Source organism: Oxyura jamaicensis, chromosome 1 (assembly GCF_011077185.1).
Source record: "Oxyura jamaicensis isolate SHBP4307 breed ruddy duck chromosome 1, BPBGC_Ojam_1.0, whole genome shotgun sequence".
Lineage (NCBI taxonomy): Eukaryota > Metazoa > Chordata > Aves > Anseriformes > Anatidae > Oxyura > Oxyura jamaicensis.
Window position 1 is genome coordinate 37263472 of NC_048893.1, and position 5081 is coordinate 37268552.

Sequence of the window (5081 nt, forward strand, 5' to 3'; positions counted from 1 at the left end):
TTCATAACTGTGACAAAGCTTTTCTATCTACAAAAAACTGCGTTGATTTTTCCACGGTCTGACGTACTTGTTTGTACAATGAAGCCTCACCCCAGCTCCTTGTCACTGATTTGCTTGTGTGACCTGAGACATGTCTTGGTTAGGTCTCAGTCAGAGGACTCAGATGATTGAAGTGAACACCTATGATCCTTAAATCCAAAATAACTACCTTCGAAATCCGCACCCAGTTGCTTCCCAGCTATGGAGATGCTCACATTCCATGAATTCTTATTTCAGTGAGGTTCCCAAAACATCTCTGTGACTGATCCCTTAAACATTCACGCCTTGTATGCGGGGGCCCCCACAGGCATCTCACATGCTGAAGTGAGCTCCAAGTGGAGCAAGCAGCTCCTTGTAACCCAGTTTTAGTATTGAGGATGCTGAGAGACAAACTGGTAAATGTTGGGACTGTACTTCCCAGCCTGCTCTGCAGTGGAACACCTCCCGTATGGCAAAATGGGCCATTTGTCAGTGTCCTCGTTAAGAATTTGCAGTGTGCTCCCACCCTAGCATTCCTGAGCGCCCGCTGTAGAGGCTGAGACAAACGTGTGCAGTCCATCTGCCAATTTTCCAGTTGCAGCCTCGATACCTGCTCATGGGACGCCGCAGAGCAGCATCTTTCGAGATTCCTTGGCACTAAACCCCGACCGCCGTGCCTGCAGTCACATGAATGCCATCAGCCTTTCACAGCACCAAGTTCAGCCAGCTTCTTGTTCGGGGTGGATCCCGCGTGATCCCCTTCCTCCCCTTGCCTCTGCCACGTACCATATAGGAAACCTGGAGGGAGAAGTGGCTGTCACGGATATCACCAAAGCTCCAGGGCTGTATAATGTTAACGGCCACGATGCTGAGCACTGCAGCACCGAGACCCCCGTGCCCCTAACCCACACGCCCTTGTAAGCGACATGCAGCTGTAATTCTTCCTCTGGAAACGCGAACGCAGAAACAACCCCACTAATGCTAATGAGGTATCAACCAATACAGTGACAAATGCCCTACGAATACCTAAGTAGTTACTCACCGAATGAATAAATAAATAAGGCAAAGGGCATTTGCTGCACGCAGAGATTTAAACCAGCCAGCTGTCTTCTCCTGGGAGAGGCGACTACTCTGCGTCCTGAGCGAGGAAGGGTTTGCAAACTAGAAAAATGGCATATTGACAAGGTTCTTTGTTCCCCATCCTTTGCACTCACAGGGGAGTCAAAATTACAGAAGTTGCCTAATTTTTGAAGAGTCTGACGTTGTGCCAATGCTCTTTGAACGCTGTTTAGTGCATATAGTACAGAGTCAAATGTGCAGAGCTCCGGGTCCCTGGAACTCCACAATACCGGGGGGAATTGAGGACATAGCAGTAATCTTCACTCAGAATTTCCTTGCTTTTGTCAGACGAAGTCAAACCTCAAAAGATACTGCAATGTGCCATAGCTTTTTTTATTATTATTATTTTCTTTCTTTTTTTTTTTTTTTTCATTTAATTAGATTTACGGCCCACTTGGTTATCGCAGGCTAGTTGGAAACAGACGTGCACACATCCTGCAGTCAGCACATCGATGCTGCTCCTGGGAGAGAGCCAGCCAGAAGTTACAGGAGCTGCATGTGGCAGCCTTTGTCAGGGGAACGAAAACAGTTCAACTGGGTTAAGCAGAGCATTCACTTGTCAGGCAAACTGCATTTGTATATGTACGTGTGAGGCCCAGAAGGCAGCTTCACTTGCAGCCATAACATTTCTCAGACTTTCGATGTCCAAAAGGGTAACGGACCAGGTATCTAGTATCTCAAGGAGTAAAACACCTAGAATCTCAGCCAGCAAGCTCAGCCTAAAATGAGATCAGAGCAAACACCAGAGTTTAAATTGATGTTTTTGCAGCTCACAGTAGTATGTATAAAAGGCTACAGACCAACTGTCACAGCCTCAAGTATCCTCTCCTTCACAGCACGTTACTTAGAGCTCTTGGATCTTTCAACCATGCCGGTGGCATCTGCGTACAAGAACAAGCCGATTTATACACCTGAGGAAAAACAAATTGCAATACCAACAGTGACCTGTGTAACCAGTTCTGCTCCACTTTTCTTTCCGTGGATGTCACAGGACTAAAAGCAGGTTTGTCATACTCTGGCAGGCATTTCAGGAGAAGTTTCACTATGTCAATTAAACTGTACGATGCCTGCATTTACCACCGGATTTCAACTTTTTTTATTATTATTATTTTTTAACTGAAATGTTGACAACTCAACTAATGATGACTAGTAGTGAATTACTGGTGTAAATTATTGGCTCAGACTTGTACTTCCTTCTGAAAAATGAAAAAACCTACCAACTCTGTGGGGACAGGGGTTCTTTCTTAAGAAGTGCAGACCAGGCTGTAAGTAGCTGCTATATGGCCCTTACTGTATGCAAGGGCTTTGTTTGATCATGAAAACAAAAACTTCTTGATGTGACATACAAAGGGTCATTCTACTTAGCATGCCACACGAGGAGAGGCAGAATGTGACTGGTGTTATTCTGTGCAGCTAGCACACTAAGTCCAACTCTTTTTATAAATCTGTTGTCCAGCTCCTGAAATGTTTGCTATAGGGTTTGTTTGTTTGTTTTGTTTTTGTTTTTTATAATTTTTTGTTAGTGTCTAATGGATTTTGGAGCCAGGGGAGAGGGCAGAATAAAATTACACTCTAGGCAGAATAAAATTACACTCCAGATAGCCTCTTACAACAGAGTGAGTTTCTGCACCACGTTTCAGCCAGGAACATGCTTTTGCTGCTGAGTCATAAACCCTGAAAGACAATGTTTATTATCTAATAGAGCCCTCACCTATAGCTGGGTTAGGTGGTGCCTATAGCAACATCAAAGTCCTCCTTCATTACAAAACAAAGCGACTGCAAAGTTCTACGGTTTGTCATGAGGCTGTTGCTATGGTTTTATTTTTAGGAGAAACTGTTTACTCTCCTGTGTTTACTTTAAGAGCAGAATTTATAGTTGAAACATTAAGGATGTGTATCAGTATCCATCTACAAAAATACATCCATTTTAAGATAAGCTTTAAAGATAAGTATTCCTGCTGGGGTACACACATCTCAGGCTGATCAGAAAAGGCTCCCCAGGTGAGAAGACAAACTATACATGAAATGGGATAGGTTCCAAAGTTCTGGGGAGGAAGAAATATAACTCTTCTTTTCATACCCTGGAGAAGTTTGTTGCCATGAATCTCTAAACAACATATGAAAGGAAACTGCAAAAACACAGTGCAGAATCTGGCATTCCTTTCCCCACCGTCCCTTCTTTGTCAGACCCAGGCATTAAGAACACAAGATGAATAAGGGAGAACTTTCTTAATGGGTAAATCTACTGTTAACATTTTCAATGTGACAGGACTGCTCTCTTGCTTGCAGAACTGAATACTGTTAAATCAACGTAGGTCACAAGTGAGAGCAATTGATCTGCTGAGTACAAGTTTCATGATGAATCCCACGATGTTGGTCCCTTCTTGTAAGAATCCAGGAACTGGAACAAGATAGGTCTATGAACCAATCCTGAAATACATTAGGACACTGAAATGAAAAGTTACAGAAACACAAGCTGTGTAAGTATATTTGATGCTGTTCAAGCTCACTCCCTCTTCAAAGACTACAAATTGTTCCAAAATATGTCTATAACCTTCAGAATTTTAAATAAAAAAGAGGTGTTAACCTGAAAATTTTATTTTGGGCTGAAAGTGTCATTATTAATAAAGGAGCTATTCCAAGAAGTATTTCAAATGAACACCTTTAAACGCAACATTTAATTGGGTAAACCAGGTATGTATCAGAGAATGACTAAATGTACGATTACATTTGTTGCCCCAGAAAAGCCATTTAGCACATCCAGTAGCCACTGTATAAGACCATATAAAAATGCCCAAGCAAACAATTTGAAATGTTTAGCTACTAAAATAGTGACTTTACAAGTTTTGGCTAGCTGCTTATGCAGAAGCCTTACAGGTGGCATTGGCAGCAGCATCTCATTTCAAAGGGAGAGAATATGAGCTACATTGAAATGACAGAGGAGGTCCCTGATTCCAAAGCTGAAGGAATTATTCAGAAGGAAATTTAGGAAGATCCAAAACAGAACTGAAGATGCATCAAAAGATTTAAAGCAATGTAGGTTCATAATTTGCAGACATCTGCAAGCAGCTGTACAATCTTTGAAGGAACAGCAATCTTGACAGATATCTCAGTTTGGGATGGCAAAAATGATTGTAGATATGACCGGCAACCAATATGTCGTGGATCAGGAAGATCTATGAAGTGAGAGAAAGAAGCAACGACATGGCCAGTTAGAAATTCCCAACAGCGGTGAGACACAGCATGATCTAGCTATGGAGCTAGAAAAACTCAGCTGGAGAATGATACCCAACAGCTGCAGAATACAGCAAAGTATCAATATCTAAATACAGAACTGGTCTGCCAGTAAATCTGGGTGAGCTGGCTAAGATAGCATTTCAGGCAATAGTGAAGACAGCCAGTAAACAGGTGAACAATTGCACTGCTTCACCTCTGCTTAAGCTGTAGAACTAGACCCTCAAAGAGATGCCTTGCTACCCAGACCTGAAACAAACACTGATGTGTAGTTTAAATGCAGCCATTCACATGAGCTGGCGAATGCATGGTAAGAGCTAGAATCATAGAATCACAGGATCAGGCTGGTTGGATAAGACCTCTAAAATCATCAAATCCAACCTTTAACCTAGCACTGCCAAGCACCGTTAAACCATGTCACTAAGCTCTACCTCTACATGTTTTCTGAAGATCTCCAGGGACGGTCTACATCTGCTACTTCCCTGGGCAGCCTGTTTGAATACTTCACAATCCTTTTAGTGAAGAAATGTTTCCAAGTATCCAATCTAAACCTCCCTTGGTGCAACTTGAGGCCGTTTCAGTGGTTCAGTGGGTGACAGCGGTGGTAGGGGGACGGCTGGACCAGATGACCCTGGAGGGCTTTTCCAGCGTTAATAACAATGTGACACGCGATGGGGACGCGTGAAGCACAGCTCGCTGGCTGCTCAACC

At 43.1% G+C, this 5081-nt stretch overlaps 1 long non-coding RNA gene across 2 annotated transcripts; it reads left to right on the forward strand.

The window, feature by feature from the left end:
* The first annotated feature begins 310 nt into the window (after positions 1 to 310).
* On the forward strand, positions 311 to 3733 carry LOC118160681. Of its 2 annotated transcripts, XR_004747630.1 has the most exons (3): positions 311 to 1203; positions 1974 to 2140; positions 3427 to 3733. It is a non-coding gene; the product is annotated as an uncharacterized LOC118160681 (long non-coding RNA). The 2 variants fall into 2 exon arrangements; XR_004747629.1 differs by lacking the exon at positions 311 to 1203 and having other exon boundaries at positions 1503 to 2140.
* The last annotated feature ends 1348 nt before the right edge of the window (positions 3734 to 5081 follow it).